Source organism: Polypterus senegalus, chromosome 9, assembly GCF_016835505.1.
Source record: "Polypterus senegalus isolate Bchr_013 chromosome 9, ASM1683550v1, whole genome shotgun sequence".
Classification (NCBI taxonomy): domain Eukaryota; kingdom Metazoa; phylum Chordata; class Cladistia; order Polypteriformes; family Polypteridae; genus Polypterus; species Polypterus senegalus.
The window spans coordinates 112,812,195-112,832,107 of NC_053162.1; the positions used below are offsets into that span (position 1 = coordinate 112,812,195).

The 19,913-nt window shown below is 36.2% G+C and overlaps 1 protein-coding gene across 1 annotated transcript in view; it reads left to right on the forward strand.

The window, feature by feature from the left end:
* LOC120534890 (putative ATP-dependent RNA helicase TDRD12) overlaps positions 1-19,913 on the forward strand; it is a 441,334-nt gene that overhangs the window by 161,708 nt on the left and 259,713 nt on the right. The gene's annotated exons all lie outside the window — the stretch shown is intronic.

The following is a 19,913-nucleotide window of genomic DNA, read 5'->3' on the forward strand; positions in this document are numbered from 1 at the left end:
TTTGCAAAAACTTAATGTGGTGGTTGATATATACTGTACTTCATGTGTGCAACTTCTTTATCGCGATTAAATAGTAACTCGCATTTCGCTGTAACTCGTGCAGGACACAGCTTTATACACACAGAAAGAGCGGCTGAAAAGGTGTGTTGGTATACATGCTTTAAAAGTACACAATGTCTGACATTTCACTGATGTTATAAGGACATCATGAATTACAAGGACGCTCCTGTGATGTTCTCATAATGCAGGATTGGTTCAGGTGACCCTCATAAGCCACATTTACCAGTATGTGTGTTCTAACATTCTCTAAAAAAATGCAACAGTAATTACGGAAATAGTCAATAACAAAATAAATATTACAACACCATATTCAACAATCTTGTAATCGTTAAGTAAAAATTTGATTATATTGGACGATCATGATTGCTTATTACGGCGGCGTTTTATGAAAACGTCAAAATCCAAACATTTAATATAAAGCCATTTCACGTCATATATTTATTACTTTTTCTAACTAATAAACAATCTTAATCTTAAATCATTGAATTGTATTGAAGTAAAACTTCACTATGCCAAATACTTTCCAGAACGCATTTCCGCGTCTGAAGCGCACAATTACACGCATGTGCATAAGTTAGCCTGTTTAAATTAGTGTTTAGTGCTATTAGTTGTTGCAGTACCACGACCGACCTACAGGGGCACAGAAAAAAAATGAGCACACACAGGTTACACACAAGAATCAGGGTTATCTGGTCAATTGGGACTTGGTTGGGGTTAAAAGTGCGGGCGGGCTCTAGAAAGTGATAAAAAGTAAGAAAATGCAGCCCGAATTATGAGAACATTAGGTGTGTCCTTGTAATTCGAGATGTCCTTATAACGTCGGTGAAATGTCAGGTGTTGTGTCCTTTTAAAGCATATGTACGCACACACACACATACGCGAGACACACACACACACACACACACACACACATACATACACATGCGCGCGCAAGAGAGACACCACGCACACACGGCAGAGAGGGCTGGCCACATAATCCACTGTAATCATGTTTTACAACAAAACAACATAAAAATTTAACTGAAAAAGAGAACTTCGCAACAAAAAAATAGACTATGCTCATGCTTGCAACTTGCAGTTCTTGTTGCCGATTGATGCGTTTTTGTTTTTTGTTTTTTTTTTTTGTGGTGGGACGTCGAATAATGCAGAATGTTGGATAAGCGAAGGTCGAATAAGCGAGACTCTACTGTGTGTGTGTGTGTGTATATATATATATATATATATATATATGTATATATATATATATATATATATATATATATATATATATATATATGTATATATATATATATATGTATATAGTACCATATCATCTGAATATAATATTTTCTGTTCATGTCCTTCTCTGAAAATCCCCTTTATCTCTGATGCTTTTCAAAATTGAACAGCCAATGGCTCAGCTGTGATTACAAATAGCAGTGGTGAAAGGAGCATCCTTGTCTAATACTGCGTTCTAGTTTGAAGTAGTCTGAAATAATGTTAATACAAACTGAAGCTTCTGAATAGTATACAGTAGTTTGATCCATGCACATATGTTCTGGCCAAACCCAAATTTATACAAAGTGGTGAACAAGTAATCCCATTCAGCCATATCAAATGCTTTTTCTGCATCCAAATATATGATCTCCAGAGTGTAGACTTTATGGGTGAATATATTACATTAACTAGGTGTCAAAGATTGGAAGCCAAATGTCTGGCTTTAATAAATCTGGTTTGGTGTTAATCAATCCTTCTAGCTGGGGCTTTAGAGAGTATCTTAACATCATTATTCAGAAGCAAGATTGGTCTGTATGATGCACATTGTAATAAGTCTGTATTTTTCTTAGGAAAAACAGTAATTAATGTTTGGTGAAAAGTTTGAGGTAGAATTTTTTTGTCTCTGGCCTCTATAAATGTTACTAATAAGAGGGAAGCTAACTTAATTGAATATTTTTTATAAAATTCAGCAGGGTAGCCATCAGGACCTGGTGCTTTCCCACTCTGAAGTGAGTTTATAGCATTTAGTAATTCTGATAGCGTCACAGGTTTATCTAATTCTTCTGCACTTAGAGTATCTAGCTGTAGTATCCGTAATGTATCAAATAATGCAATAGATTGTGCCTTGTGTTTTTTAAACTGAGCAGAATATAAAGACTGTAAATGTGTGCATTATATTTTCATGGCCAGTGATTCTTCCGTCTTTGTTGGTGATTCTGACTGCATTGTGAACTTCGGTTGTGGCAGAAATACGCTGCTCAAAGAAGTCACATGGAGTTTCAGGAAGGCAGAATCAACTTTTATTGCCCCCAAAACAATAACGCTGTTTCTCATAAGCTGCATTTTCCTTTACTTGTCATCACCTCTCCAGGCAAGCAGACAGGGAGACAGAGGCCCAGCTGCTGCAAATGAAAGTGAACGGCCTATCTGGTTTTCTCTCACGGCCAAAGTCTCAATGGCTGCATTTCTTAAAACAATGGCCCATTTAGCCCTCTAAGAGTACACAATGTCCTTGACTGAAGTTTTTAAACTTAGCAGCTGCAAAGAGAAACATAATAAAATAGACAATTGAGGTTTTTTTTATGGTTTAACCGTTACTATGCTAATGTACATCAGAATATGTAATGCTTGTTCTCATACATGCTTTAGGATTCTCTTTAGATATATAAAAATCATCAACTTTAAGAATATTCTTTTCTAAATTTCCCCCCTTTTGGTGTTCATTAGAACCCTAAATAATTTACAATCCAGAAGGTGAGAAGGGGAGCCAGTTTTCAGTCTTCTTCTAGGTCTTGAATCCAAGCCTACTGCCTACTGGAGTTAAAAGATGCTTGTGCTTCAACAACTTGGATATTCATCTGTCTGAATGCAATTCTGGTAATAAATTATCTGAAAACTGGCAATAGGCAGCAAAATACCATTCAAGGACACAACAATGCAATCAAGAGAATAATTCCTGCTTTGGCAAACATAGCTTTCTATGTTCCTTGGTTCAAATGAAGTCAATCCTAAGTGTACTGGTCTTAACTTTTTTTTCTGAGATTAGTTTGCACTAAACACATGATATCAGAATTGTTATGTCAAAATTGTCCCAATTCCCAAATAAGGTGAGATAACTATATAATATACCTAACTCTGTGTGTTCATCTACAATTGGACCTTTTAATAATACTGTTGGTGGTGACACAGATAACACAAATATTTTTCTTAAAAACTCAAAACTTCCCAGTTTTATGTTGCCACTGATGCGCACAATAAAGATCAGAGATAAGAGCCTTACAAATAACAGTATGCTCGCATCCCAACGTTTCATTCATAAGGTTGCCCACATTTATACCCAGCTGTGGTCTTAAACATTAATGCAAACAGTTATTTTGTTAACATTAGGTGTCAATCCTCCCTTCAGAAGATGTCAGCACTACTGTCTGAAATGCAAATCACTGGGTCTTTTCTAAGGTCACATTTAAATTGCAAGGGTTATAACCAAGCGTCTCATTAAGGGTTAAAATTTTCTGACACCAGCTGAGATTTTCAGATTGCATCTGGGCTTTTCAATTCACAAATTCGACATTCACTAATATATGTACAGTATAAGACACTCCATCTGCTATGGTTCAAATTATTACTTCATTTTGTTATCGTTTATAATAATCATGTTCAATAAGCCATAATGTTAATCTTTTGGCCTGTGTCGCCATCAACATGTCAGCCTAAACTGTATCATTCTGTCCTAATGGTTGTGGATGTTGTGACCTACAGTAAATGTCTCTTACTCCCAAAATATTAGTTATATATACCATCCCACAAGTTTACTATTTATCTTCTAAATTAATAAATGTCCCTAAATGTTAAGCTCTACATTATTTGTTATAATATTACAATCAATTACCAAGATTATTTAAACTGGACTGGCCTTAACTAGAAATACTGGACTATCTTTACAATGATAGTAACCTAACATAATCTCAAATAGACATTTCATACTGTGTTAGATTAGATTATGATTAGCTCAAGATTACATCAATCATTGTTCCTTCAAGGTGATTTATCTTGTCATACTAAGTATCAATGGGCATATAAAAACTTATCTAAAAATATCTATCATCCACCACTTTGAATTCATAATAGTAATGTAGTATTCCCATTAATACAAATATTCATTAAATACATATTGCTTAGGAGTTCCTTTATTCTACTTTGCTTGCAGATAATTAGCTTTTCCTTTTATACCTTCCATAACTTCATGGTTCAAATCCTTTTTGAAAAATGTTGCTAGTTGTCAAACAAGTGGACTAATTGTGGCCACGTAAAGTGGGCTCCAGCAAAGAATAATGAGCCCCGCAGAGTAGAAGTGTGACAAAATTTCTTCTCTGGCAAAGATTTTAAGCCAGTCTTGGTGTCCAATACCTGAAGGCATAAAGCCAATATCTAAAACTCTTGGTCCAAGGTGGATGAATGCCATCTATTGTTTGTGACTCAATGATATTTTGGACTCAACCGTCACCAGCACAGTTGAGCTCTTAGCAGTAGGGACCTGGGGTGCCTTGAACTAGAAGTTAAATACGTTGTCCAGTAGTCAGTCAGTCAATGGCCTGACTTGATCCCCTCTCTGGTATGGCTGGGTTCTCCTTGGAGTCAGATGATTAGTTTATCTGCAGACCTTTATCACAGCCCAATCTCACAATTTAACATCAAATGCTGTCATCTATGACGTACTAGGAAAAATCAGTTTTCACCTGCAGATGTAAAGACTTAACAAATTTTTCACTTAATTAATCAGCATATTAATTCTTCATCGGTAGCTGCATATGGATCCCAAAAAATAATGCTTCATGAGGTGTCAGATTTGTTTTGTTGAAAACACTGCTTATCAGAAATATTGCTAGTGGTTAAACACTGTCATTTCAATCCAGTCTACGCTTGTCTAAGTCAAGCTGCTTTTAATAGTCAAAATAAAGTTTGCAATTGATAAACACAATGTTCAGCTTTCATCTCAATATGGCAGTTATATTCAAAAATATATCATTAAATGAAAGTCTTCCTTTATAGCTGTTTCCAGTTTGGCTGCTGTTGTAAATTGTACTTAATTGAAACATGCCCCTCATAACAAGTAATTCTTTATAAAAAATAAAGTCAATCTTAATATATACCAAGGGGAAAAGTACTCAATAATAAATCATTGCAAAAACTGGTCTCATAATAGTGTTGGCATAATATTCAAATTATTAGCATTGGTCCCATAATAATCATATTATTAGAAACAATGCTGAAAATGGCTTCAAAAATTAATATTTACTATAGCAATCCTCCTCTCCCCCCGTTGACACTTGTGTCAATATTGCTGTTATTATCTTACTATTAGAGGAGATGTGGAAAAGAGGGCTTCAGACAACAGAAACTCTTAAACCAATCTCATTATTATAATAATTTAGTAAAAGCCAAATGTTTCAGCTCTCTTACAGAAATTACAAATACATCCAGGGATGGAAAACAAACAAAAGAAAAGAGAAGGTAGATTGTTATGGAGGTTATTAGTTAAAGAGCCATGTTTTGTGGAGGTTCCTGCAAAGCAAGAAAATTTCATCCAATTATTCTAAATACAAATTTGTCTCAGTGTTCACATTACCCTTCCCCTAAATGAATGGCAATGTATACCAGCATCCTCCAGAGAACATCAGTCAACATAGCAAGCAGAGGTCAAGAAAGAAATCCACAGTCTGAACAGATACATTCTTAATTATTTTTAGAAATTAAGTATAACCACATTTCCTTTTCAATGTATCTAATTATAAGACATTGTTCAAATATGTAAAGTCTTAAGAACATTTTTCCTTTTATAAAGAAATTTATAATTGACTGTATCTAAGATTAACAAGGTAAAGTATAAAATACTTTATTTCTTCCCACTCAAAGTCCCTTAAATTAATTCATAGGTCACTTAGATCAGCAAAAATGATCTTGGAATCCATCTGTTAACACCTTGTAACCTGCCATATAAACTTTTAAAATGTATATACATATATACCAAGTATTATTTATTTCCTCTTTCTTCACTAATTGTGTTGCTGATTAAAGTATCACATTATGTCTATTTTAAGGGTTATGGGCTTAATAAAATTTGTCTGGAGTATTTCATTAAAGCATCAAATTATAGAAGTGAACTGTTCACCAGTTTTTTAATCATATAAACACCAGCATTCCATTCTGTTTCCCATTTAAAATATATAAGTTACTTATAACACAAGAAGGGGAAGAGAAGAGAAATTAATAGATCAAAATGCCTTTTTAATGCAAAATGTTTTGGTTTTTTTAATGGCATATCTTAGCATGGAGCACAAACTGGACTGAAAACCACCAATAATCTACAACTCCCTTACTGTTTTAAAGAATGTCTCCTTTCATTTAATTTTACCCTTAATGTATTTTTTTATTAAAAATCCTTCCTCCATTTGAGCCTGGCCAGTACTTAAAGTAAAGAGGTGCTCAGACCATCCCTAATCTGGAGACCTTTTATACCACCCGTTCATATTTCTCTTATTTAGAATTCAGAGATCCTTTAATTCAAACAAACAAGAATATTTCCATTCTTGCACACATTTTTATTAATTGTCTCATCCTTTCAAACAGCAGCACATATGTTGAAATAAACATTTTCAAACACGATTATACTTGTTTTAAATTCACACACAGGGATCTCTTTAACACATATACATAAAATCACCCAAACTTATTTTAACTCATTCAGACTCATCCCAGTATTACTATTTAAAGGATTAACACACAATTTATCTCTCGGGTTTCTATTTGCCCTCTCTCAATTCGCCACACATTTAAACTTCTGTTTACTCACGCACTATATTTAAAAGCAAACAACACAGCAAGGGAACAGAAAAGAAATGCACCCTGAAGAAGAGTATGTCCCACTCTCTCTCACTTTATTAATCAGGACAAGCAAACAATAATCCACCTTTCACAATGCTAGCTGGTGTTAAACGTCATCAAACAGAGGGAGCACAGCACAATCCTGCTTTGCGCTATATGGCACTCGTCTCCAGATCAGTGAGTCTCTGTTTGGCGAACTGCATCAACAACAACAAGGAAAATTTCAACTATTGAGAAACTATACCACAGCAAGAAAGCACTCCCAGAGAAACATATGCATGCACAGAGAATACACCAACTCAACACAAAGAACATACAAGCTTAAGCATTCACTTCCTATTGCTGGGCAAGTTTGCTAACCACTGTGCTATCACACACTCCACCGTAATAGTTCCCAAAACACACAACCTCTCACACCCACACACACATCAGAAACAAGACAGAAAATAAATTGTCTCCCTTTTATTTTGTACTTCTCAAAAGAGTATCTTTCCCTAAGACTTGATTAGGATCTGAAGGAAAAATGCTTTGCACATTTATAAACATTTTTATAACCAAAAGTGGAGATGTTTTCATTTTGTCAAACTACACATATTCAAAACTCATTTTAACCCAAATCTGCTCAGAGTTCTGGAAATGCATATCTTATATTTGATCATTTATTTGCATAAGATAGTTTCAGCAAATTACAATTGAAATACATTACCCAGAGGTATTCATGTTTCGCTTCCTCCCCACAAACATGCGCACACTACTCCACTACTCTGGCCAAGCTCGCGCAAAATTAAGTTTGAAAAAGCTGCTTTCAATCCCCACAGCTCCAGTGAAATGATAAGGTTTAAAAGACATGCATACACACTGAATAAGTTCAGCATGCGATAGGTATTTGAGGTCAAATAAACTGCATATTTCTTTTTATCTTGTCAAATTATAGTCTTTCCTCACAAGTATTTGGATTGAGTTAATTTTTTCAATACTTCTCTTACATTTTATTATCCAAATTGTACTTTTCCAATTCCCATATGCTCGCACTTTTCCCACTTATAATTTTCCTATGCTTGTTTCAGTTATACTTTTTGATAATTTTATGAAACCTAAGCCAAGTGAAAGTGTTTAAATTGTGGCAGTAATCTTACTTTTTGTCAAGTAAACTCCTTTGGCAAATTTTCCTGAATACAAGCAAAACATCTCACAATAGAAGTTTTTTTTTCCCAAACATGATTTTGCTGGTACATTTTTGCAGTATATTTTCTCTGTCTGATCTTCTGTATACTGATACCAAACAATTAGCATATACCTATCCCTTCTAAACAGACTCCAGTTACAGTATCAGTTTTATCCCCTTTACTCAAATCTTCTTAATTGCTGTTTTTCTTTTTTCATATGTATAATGTTTGCAATTTGTACTCATCTTATTTGAAGTACTTTGGCTTTCATATCTTTAATTGCTATACTTCCTACAAGTGACACTGTCCTGATATATAAACCTCTCAATGTCTCTTCATCAAAAAGGTGCTTGAATATAAAATTCAGCTCACACTCGGTATGTGCTTAATTATTTTACTGCGTTTCTCATTACCCACTACTTCGGTCCCAGAGCTCTTTCACACTCACACTTGTCTCTGAACCTGTAGTTTATTTTACTGCCACTGACAGATAACAGAGCTTTATGGGCCTTTAAAGCTTCCATCTTTGTCTTCTATAATCAATTCTGTTTTGGACTTTGTTCTATGCACATCGTGCTTCTAAAAATCTTTGGCTGCCCCAGATCTTTATGATGTCTTTGTCTAATTATCTATCTATCTATCTATCTATCTATCTATCTATCTATCTATCTATCTATCTATCTATCTATCTATCTATCTATCTATCTATCTATCTATCTATCTATCTATCTATCTATCTATCTATCTATATTATGTGCCTACACTTCACCAAAGTGATTTTGTAATTTAATGATGCTAACCTAAGACCCTACACCATCAGTTCATTCTCAATAATAGATCTACACTGGCACTTGCTCACACGAAATTATATTTTATTCAGCCTTATAACACAATATATGTACAAGGTGTTTCTATTAAATAACAAGACTGATTAAATAACTCCCCTTTATATATATTACAAATTTAATGCTTGTCACCTTCAATATACTCCCCATTTGCACTAATACATTGCTGCAGTCTACTTTTCCACTGGTCGAAGGCATGGAGCAAATCAATTTCTTTCAGCTGTTTTAACTCATCCGCCGTTTTCTTCTTTACAGTATCAGCTGACTCAAAATATGACCCTTTAAGCACTGATTTAACTTTTGGGAAAAGTTAAAAGTCGTACGGTGCTAAATCAGGCGAATATGGAGTGCAGTAATGTGCTTGTCAGTCAAGAACTGCTTTACAGAAAGTGCTGTGTGAGCAGGCGCATTGTCCTGGTGAAGAATGAAACTATTTTCCCACAGTTGAAATGTAAGGCCTTCCAGGGTGTTCATCATCTTCGACATTCTCACATCCCTCGCTGAGTCTTTTGTGCCACTCAAACACATGCACACAAGGCAGGTAGTCATTCCCATAAGCTGTAGTAAGCAGTTGAAAACATTCTGTTGGTGTTTTGTGCAATTTTACTAAAAATTTCAAATTGACACGTTGTTCAACTTTTAAACTTAGCATTTTTTCGCCACACTACAGAAAACACGACCAAACTAAATGGCAACTCACAATCAACTGAACGTCATAGAGTGTTGCTGCTTGTCATGCAGGTTCAAACATGTTCAAGGTCACCACGCATGCAGTTATAACCGGTTCTGACTGCTGTGTTTACTAGGTGGAAGCACAGTCTCCTTATTTAACAGATATACCTCGTATACCTTACATACAAAGCTTATATTTACATCTGTGCAGAATCTATTTCTCCAAGACTGAAATCCTTCCCTACAATATTTTCTCCAAAATTGTTTCCTAATCGTGTTTATCTAAACTTTTAGAATTCTAAATAATAATCCACTACCAAAATGTCTCCATCTACAGTATGTTCTCTTAATTTTCTTTGGTCCTATAATTCTTATCGTTATGTCAGCTATTTGTAATGCATTATATTTGAAAAAAAAATTTAAAATCAAGCAGGGATATATGTATATGTACATAGTAAACGTATATAACACAAAATCACAGTCTCTCGTCTCTACGTCACTCGCTCAGTCCCTGCCCTTTTCTGCATTAAACCTTTCTATTTTTGTAGACACTATACTAATCCTATTCTTGCCTATGCTCTCCCTACACTAGTCTGTCAATTTTGCAGCCTCTGCACCCTTTTTGCGTTTTTGGACTTGGACACAATACAGCCTCTGCACCCTTTAGCATTTAGGGACTTGGTCACAATACAGCCTCTGCACCCTTTTGCGTTTAGTGACTTGGGCACAATTCTAATACTATCTTTCCCTCACACTAGCTCATGCACACCGCCTGTCTCTATTCAGCCCTCTCCAGACTGTACTACAATGACAGAATAATGCAGTATCTTACAGGAATTTCACCCGATCATGTCAGAACCCCCGTCTCCAATCCAGGGTGGTATCCGCAGGTCTTCACCTTGAGTTAATTCTCCCTCCTGGGTGCTTTTTGCAGGTGTCGAGAAAGATGGGCAGCAGATCATTGTAGCTTCTTTGGCTGCAGCTTCCAGCACTCAGCTGGCCCAAGCATAACTCACTGGGAGAGAGGCACCAGATTTCAGCAACAGCGATACTCCAGAAATTTTTTGCCTACCCATCTGGACCCCCACTGTCGCTACAATGGAGAGTTTAACCGTAGGTCTTTGATTGACCAATTCGGCCCCCTGCCTCACCAGGGCAGGGCAGTATCTGTCAGTCCCTAAAGCTCGAGCCTTTTAACATACACACGCACACTCGGCCAATCACATGATCTCACAGCAAATAGTGTAAATCAGCGCAGCTGGCTTTTCTTCTTTTATTTCTTCTCCGTCCTATATTGTTCTTTTTTAGGGAGGCCTTTTTCCACTTCTTCGTTGGAGGGGCAAGATCTCAGTGGATGCAACACAAGTATTTTTACAGCCTCTCTTTAGGTGGCCACCATCTGTCTGTTCCCAGACCCTTTTCACAACCTTCGTATCAGCATTCTCTAATCACGTTGGCTGGTCACCAAACATCCAGCTTATGGATTTGTTGCGCTAAGATCCTGTTAGTCTTCTCTCCGTGTTCATAGTAATGATGTCGCGATTTAAAAATGTGTTGTTCTGCTTTTTTTGTTGTCAAGAGGTTACGTTCTGATTGCATAGCCTGTCTTTTCCTTAAAAGTGCTTCATTTGGAGACCTGGCTTGTTCTTGATCTGTTCTGGTAATTTCAGTGTTGACTCTAAGGCCTTCTTGGTTTACGATTTATTTTTGTAAGAAAGATATGAGATAATCTGTCCTCTAGAATTACCGGAGCCTATGAAAAAACTCGTAGATCCAACCAACCTTAAAAACAAGCAGCCTGTTGTGATGTGAGATTTTGCATATAACTTGATAAATGTTTTGTATGTCTTTATTTATAATTTAGACAAACCAATGTAATTTAGTGTTACTTTGGTGAGAGGTAGTTATGTTTGCCAGAACCACCCCCGTTTACAACTAATTTTATGACAGGATTCGGGGGATGTGTCTTAAACCAGTTTGAGTATTTCTCTGCTAAAGTCTTTCAACCCCCCTGCAAGGAAGGCAGGATGTTTAACATATGGCTTGGGGGGCAGGTGTTAAGATTTTCTATTTCACCAATTGGTCTGAGGTATGGCTGTTTGGAATTGGCTTGTCTTAGAGGCCTCAAAGTACCATGATATCCTATTGGTTCTAGGAATTGGAGAGAACATCTATAAATGTACGTGCTTAACCTCACATTCTCTCTCTAACCAACATATGATGAAGAAGCATCTCTCTTGCTAACTTGTGATGATGAAGACAACACAATGAAGAGCACAGCTCAGCAGCCATATTGAACAGACATGTGGCTGAAAGCTGAGCACAAAGATGCCTTAGAGAAATTTTAAGTAACTGTGTGCCACCTGAATTGCACATCACCATTTTATCAGGTTGTATGGTTGCCAATATTCAAATGTACTTTGCATTTTCTTATTATTTATGAATATTATCAGTAATACATTATTTTATGTGTTACTTAACTCCTGCTTGTCTTTTTAATACATCTAATTGCCTGAGGTTATAGATATAGAAGGGAAGGTTTAAGTTATAAACAATAATACCTTATAAACAGTGGTAAGTCTGTGAGATTAGGCATTCTAAGGCTACATATTAATAATACAATAGGGGAAAGTAGAGCAATATATATATATTACTCTACCAAGATAAAACAATTGGCGTAGTCAGCAGGATTTTGGGGTAACCATGTTTTGCACCCTTTTTGCAAATACTGTTTTAATGTATGTGTTTGTTTATGTATGTGAATTTTAGGGTACCCAGTGTACAAATGCGGTGGAAGTAAAACATGGTTTGGTTTAGAATATAACCAACAAAGTGTAGAGACTTTATGTGTGTCACAACGACACCCGCATGTTTTAGTGCTGGTGGTAGTGAAACCCTAATTAAAGTGCTAGGGAGTGGTGAAAGATGCATGCATCATTCATATGCCATTTAAGTGGTTAAAGTGCTAGGGAGTGATGGGACATGCATTCGTCATTTATACGGTACTTATTCGTTTAGGATCTTTGTGTATGTATGTGTATGTTTGCTTACAGGGGCAAAAGTAGGCCAACCCATAACGAATTTGGCAAATTGTATTTGAGTAAAATTTTAGACTCCGAAATGCCTAAATTTATATTAAATTCAGCCATCTTCCAGTGGAGTGGCAGAGGCAAGCAGGCTAAAGCTAGGAAACCTGTAGTGCAGGTAGAGAAAGCAGAAGCTGAGCTGAGTGCCACAAAATGGAAGGGGGCTGGAAGGATTAAAAGCAAGGAAACATAGATCAGGTTTAAAGAAGACAGCTGCTGTTATAAGAGGTTTACTAGCTTGTATTACTGGTGATAAGGAAGATCATGATGAGGAAGAAAATAGCAAAGTGAATGAAAGTGAAAATGGAATGTTGTATGAGAGTTTTGAAAGATGTAACAGTTGGTGTGAAAATTGTGAAGTGTTAGCATGTAGAACACCCACTGCTAAAGTAGAAAGCAGTGAAAGCAGGGGAAACAAGGAAAGAAAACCACCCATGGTGAAAGTTAGGGCAATAGTAACCACATCGGACTGGAACCCTAAAACATGTGTGGGTGACTTTCATGAGACAGATTATTGTTTAGATAAAGAGTGGGAATGTGAGTGTGAGGAAAAGGATGAAAGGAAGGGAAAACAGCAAGGGTGTTTCGTACCATTATTCTCTATTGCACCACAATCTCCAGTTAATGCTGAGGTCTGTCCAGTATTTAAAGAACATGTTACACTGATAGATATTTCGCCACTATTAAGAAAAGGTAACCAGTGCTGCATTGAAATTTGATTTAGGACAAAGAGATCAGATAGAAGGCAGAGAACCTGGTGAGTGTGAATGGCAATTGTTGACTAGAGGGCATGGACTGGATAATGGCTTAAGAATACTGAATAAAGAAAGTGTGGAATTAAAACAAAGAACAATGGAAAATAAGAGAATTCAAGTGCTTGTGCGTGAAAGGTCTGAATGTGCTAATGCAAGGATGGCTGAGATGGAAAGAAAGTGCACCAGTTTAGGAGTTGGTTTGAATAAAACAGGACAAGCCAAAGAACAAAGGATGGTGGATGGTGCAGCAGGAAGCTCAGCCAGCAAGCCAGGAATGCACAGGGGTGTGAGGGTCCTAACAGCTGTGCTAGGGCCAGCAGTAATTAAAAAGCACACACACTTAGGTTCAGTAATTTGAAACCTGACTGACCAGCTGTTTAAAAAGACAGGCTATGAATCTCCATGTAATAAAATGGAGAAAAGTGAGCTGGTCTTCAGTAAAGAGCACAGGTCAGTTTTAGGAGAGATGCTGGATTTAGCACTTGGATTCTGGAGAGGTTTTAGCCCAGACTTTCCGGTAGCAGTTACCATAAAATAAAAAGGACACACAGGCAATGAAAAAAAAATAGAAGGGTAGTGCAGGAAGACAGGAAAGGGAAAATAGTTCTTTCTGTTTCCATTTTCTGGCCTTTTGCAATAGATCACCTTCTATTATAAGGTTTTTATTGACCTTGGGTTGGGGCAGGTAATAAATAGTGAAGGCAATTAGCAGAGTAAAATCCATGCAGGAAATTGGGTTACCATTGGCACATTGGAGTGGCATGGCACTAGCGGCTAAGCTATTCCAATGAATGCCTAGAAGCAAATTTTGAGTGTTGGCACCAGGTCGATAGCCAAGAGAATGAGATGGACAGAAACTGCTTTGTCACCTTCCATTTTGCAGACCTGCCTGCATGTTCTTGCGTGCACTGAATAAGAGACAAATATACAATCAGACAGAAAATAGCAAACATTTAGAAATGCCATACTTTTACAGCTGATCGGACGCTGTTTGTTTTCAAATAATATTGCATTTCTCTCTATGCTGTGGTTTCTATTACACACCTGAAAGAAAGAGACAATATATGTGAAAACATCATCACACAAATGCAATATTATTTGAAAACGAACAGCGTCTGATCAACTGTTTTATGACACGATTTACCTTTATTTATTTACTTACTTCATAAGCCTAAAGTCACAAGTAGTGTGCAGAGAGCATGCTCAGAAATGTGTGTAATGCCACGAATAGTGCCTGCTGACACTTTAGTATGCAAGCAATGGTATGTGCATTCTTGCTCCGATGTAGAAGGGAGCTGAGTTTACCTCTGTTATAGCGTGTCTATGTGAAAACAGCAGTATCAGATGCGGGGGTGGGTAGTGTTTGGGCTCGTGAACACGGCCGAGATAATAAAACTGACTAATAAAAAATAAAAAAGCTAACCTTTACAAGTATCATAAATGACACCGGCTGTTATAGATTGAAATCAAATGCATGTTTTTATTCTAAAATAGTAAGACTAAGAGTAGTTTACTTCTCAAAACGGAGGGGCGCAGGATTGAACTCGCGACCTTTTGATTCCCATTCGGGAGCTGAATCAATTGCGCCACGGAGGCAGTCGTAATAAGCAAGTGTCAATGTCGCATGTTAAGGCGGCTTTTTGTTTCTGCAGTTATATTTTTGAATAAAAGCGCAATTGTTGTGTTAGATTTGTACCTTCTGTGAAAATATTTCTTTGATATTTGGACGTCAGGCTTCATACATTATATAGTTTATGCCTACATTTTGTCATCTACTAGTAGAATATAAAAAACGTTTCTGTTTTAACAATGTGTTTACACAGATTACTGTAGAAACGGAACAGACATGAAATGCGTGTGTTCCAAACAACGATCTATTATTTCCACTCTAAAACTCCACTTCACTCCCAGAAAATCAGTCAAGGCATGAGCTGGGAGAAGTTTGTGCACGTTCTAAGTCGGTGGGGGGGAAGGAATAGCCGGCTACTTGCAGCTTTACTTTTGTATCAGCACATTTAGATTAACAAAAGACGCTGGCGGAGAGGTGAGAACGGTTTTACGAGTTTTTTCGTAGGCTCTGGTAATTCTAGTGTTAATGCTTACATATTGTCTGATTGATTAATTAAAAGACATGAAGTGTTTTAGTATAGAGCACAATCAGCCTAAGATAAAAGTATTTATCCATTATATTCTTGTTTTTCAATCTCTTAGCTCTTATTCTGTAATAAAACTGTATACATACCAAATAGCAAATCGTACTAGGTGCATGAAAGAATATTACATAAGCCATTTTCCTGAACCATCCCCCTGGAACATTCTGCTTGTTTACTTCACAATTTCAACAGTCCCTTCGTGACATTTCTAAAACAAATACTTATATATTTCACCGTGCACTGCAAACAAAAATACCTAACTACAATGAAGTCTAAATTGTTGTCTCACATAGGCTAATTGATGTTAACAAAATTTGACTTCTGAATGGGTCAATTGAGATCCAGTTGATGATTCTGTAATTGAGTGTTTATTATGTAAGTTTGGTTTAATTTTCATGATATACTGTAACACTACTGGTAAGTGCAGTCTGCAGTTACTTCAGTTTTCATTAGTTACCAATACACATTTCATTGAAACAGGTTCAGAAATATGGGTACATTATAACAAGACAGTAGCCAAATTTCCAGTGTTTGCTTTTCTGGAGAAATCAAATCAGAGGTCTCAGCTTCATTTAAAGCCTCAACTGCAATATGAATTGTTTAGTGAGATAAGTGCATTGTCTAATACGTACACAGTAATGGCCATTCCACAAGGGACACATTTTGTAATTTAAAATTACTTCTTATATTGGATAGTGGATCAGCCAAACAAAAAGCATGAACAGCTATTAATTCTGTGCCCGAACTTGGTGACGCACACTGATGCAGAGATTTTCATGTCTCCAGTAAGGGTGTAAACATTGTAATAGAAGTAAAAACATGTATGTCTCTAGTATGGTATCCAGAATAGCTGGTATTAAAAGGTGTAGCTCAGCTGAGCTTTTGGAGAAGATCACCTATCATCTTCCTTCGGAAGAACTAACAACAAATCTTTTCAATCTTTGAATTCTAAGGACACAAGGCTGAACAGCACCAGAATGGCATAAATGATTCCAATGGCGCATGAGTAAACTTAGGCACTTTGTGAGAACGTAGAAGCAGAGTAGGAGAGCCAGGCTACTGGCCCTAACCCTAAAGACTACTGTGACTAAGATGATTATACTATTGCTCTTCCTAGCCAATTTATTTACTGGACAATAAAATGGAGGTGATAAGATTAAGGCTGAATGCACACAAGGAAAAGAGGAACAGATGTACTGTACATTGATTTTTACAGAATGGCATAGGTGTTTGATATGGTCCCACATAAGAGGCTACTGATCAAACTAAAGTAAGTGGGAAATCAAGGTTTAATGTGTAGATGCTTTCAAAGTTGGCTTAAACACCAGGGTTTTCATGAGAGAATCTTTTTCAGAATTAGGCATTTTTAAATTCTGTCACTCAGGAATTTCTTTAAGTGAGTATACACAGAAGAATCTTGATAAAAAATTAAATTATAGTCCTTTAGGCCTGTGTAACTATTGTAGTCATAGTCAATGAAGACATTGACAATTGCAGATCTTGTTGATGGACCTCATCAATTAACACAACTGCAAATTTTTGGAATTTTCTGTGATGACTTTCTAGCACTGTCTTGCTCGTCCCCTTTTCAGCTTTTTCTGATAGTCAATAACCTACTGCCTGATGTAGCCGATGCTGCACAAAGGGTTTAACCCCCACCCCACCCCCCCCTCAATTCTGTGATGGTATATCAAACATGAAATCCAAATCAACTGCATTCCTTATTCCTCCGCAATGCATTTTATGTATTGTACTTGGTTGTCACCTATCATACATACAGATCCAGCTCCTATGACTAGAGTCAAAATCATAGAGGACTCATTGTGTCTTAATTTAGAGTGAGAGAGTCATGGACTAGTTTGAGGAGTGTTGCTGGATATGTCACATTATGCAACTAACCTTCACAGGAGCACATCACCTACTGCCTCTAACTCACATAGATTATGTAAATAAAGGCTACCACTGAAGAGAAGTGTTGCATAATGTGATATGACCAAAGTTTGCAGATAGTACCAAGCTAAGAAGATTGACATCTAATGTAATATCAGATGAATTACTACAGCAGGACCCAGACAAAATACAAGCATGGGCAGATTTTCAGTAAATATGAATTAAGTTTTAATAATAATAACAATATACATTTTATTTATAGTCTGCCTTTCCCATGTTACAAATTTATACAGTAAAATTGTTAGATTGAATACACAGTGGGAAGTCTGAACACATTATGAGAAGGATGTAGTCGTCATGTTACTTAAATTACTGTCTATATCCAGGTTGTATACAAAAAACCATTAAGAAACTAAAAAGATGTTAGATTATATAGCACAATTTGTAAAGTATGAGTCAAGTGAGGTTATGCTTAAACTCTGTATCTAACTAGTATGGATTCACCTAGAGTACTGTGTATGTTAATAACCCTCCATATTATAAAACAAGCCATATCAGTATCACAGAAAGTCTGGAGAAGAGTGACTAAGCCGATTCCCGGAGATTCTGAATGCTTCAATAATGTAATTTCATCATTACAATACAAGGGGAAGTAGTACAGTGGATACTACCTATTACTTTAAGGACAAGTTTCACACAGGCACAAGGACCCTTTTCCTCACACAGAGAACCATTGACAGATGGAATAAATAAACAAGTAGTGTGGATTAAATTAGGACTTTAAGGATCTTCAAATTTCAAATTAATGTAAGCAAAATTGTTGTTATCATGTGTGAGGTAAGCAGTAAAGCACTGTCTTTTCAGTGGTATATTAATCCCCAAGGGGAAATTCTCTTTTTCGCATATGTCATCTTATTTAGAGTTTTTTGGGGCAGAGCACAGGGTCAGCTGTTTGTACAGCTCCCCTAGAGCTGTATGTGAGCATTGACATTTTTGTTTGTCAGTTAATATCTGTTACCAGGTGTTTAATAATAATCAAATCCTTCTAAAGTTTTAATTCCAAAACATACTATGCACTGCTGACAAATGATGTGATGTGCTGTACCCACTTCATGTTCGTCAAGGTAATATTGCAATTTTTTATTGAAATTTGTACCGAACAAGCTGAAGGCGCATAATTCTTATTGCTGCCTGGGTCTCCTGCTTCCTCTTATTTATACCCCCCAAACCCCATGATCCAAAAAGAGAAAATGAAAATAAAATATGACTGCTTTCTGACCTAAAATATATAGCTCAAGTGTTAATAGATATATGTGCAGTCATTTAATTCCTGGGTAATGCTGTAATTTTTATTAGACTTTTTGTCTTTAACATAATTTAGGTGGGGAGCATGCAAGTAGTGCTCCAATAAGAAAGAAACAAAAAATGTGCATCATATGGATCCCAGAAAGTTGCCTTTGTCAACTAAATAATTTTGCTCAAGACTGCATGTGTATTTTTTTGGTAAAGGATCATTTTGGAATAGCATGTTGTACTGCTGGAAATTGAACCCCCTAACCACCACCACTTTCTCGCAGTCTGACACTTTCCCAAAAGCTAAAAAATAATTAATTTGTTAGTTATTGTATGCTTATTAGTTTAATCAAACTTAAATGATAGTTTTTGTGTTTAAGAAATGAGCTTCGCTTCTGGTTTAACTAAAAAAGTTTCCAAGCCTTTTTATCAAAAAAATAAAAACTTTCACAGAAGGATTCACACACTGTAAATGAATCCCATTTCATGAATGTAATGGAATGTTTTTTATAACAAAGCCTGTCCTGTATGTAAAACCCTCAGGCAAAACAGCAGTATTACACTATGATCAACTGAATTATAAAACATTTCTTGTATCTGTAAAAAGAGAGTATCGTAATTACAAGCTTACAGGGTGTTTCTTTGAGAGGTACAGTTAAGAAACCTGATCAATAAAACCTGATATCATCAAGTCCAAGAAGCTAGATAAAGGAGTTAGAAACACAAAAATACCAGACTTGCTTCACATACTGTGAACAGACTGCCTGCCTCAAGTTTAATATTCCTTCTCAATTTGTTCTATTTGTGCTTAAGTTTGGTCCACTTGTTCTTTTAGGATGCCATTCCAAAAACAAATTGATTGCCACCTATTATTTTCAGAGAGTAATGTTGCGGACAGTTTTCATTCACACCATGAGTCTTTTGTGACTGATCCATTTAAATGTTTGCCTGTCATCTAAATAATACAAAAGTAGTTCTGCTAAAGTGGTTGTAATAAATATGGTGTTTATATTTGTATTCCTTCTAATTGTATCTTCAAATTATGCACTTGTAAATGGTTAAATGAAAGGAAAGAGCCAAAAATTGGTAATAAAAAACACTTAATGTACCTGTATATGATTTTTAATGTACAAAT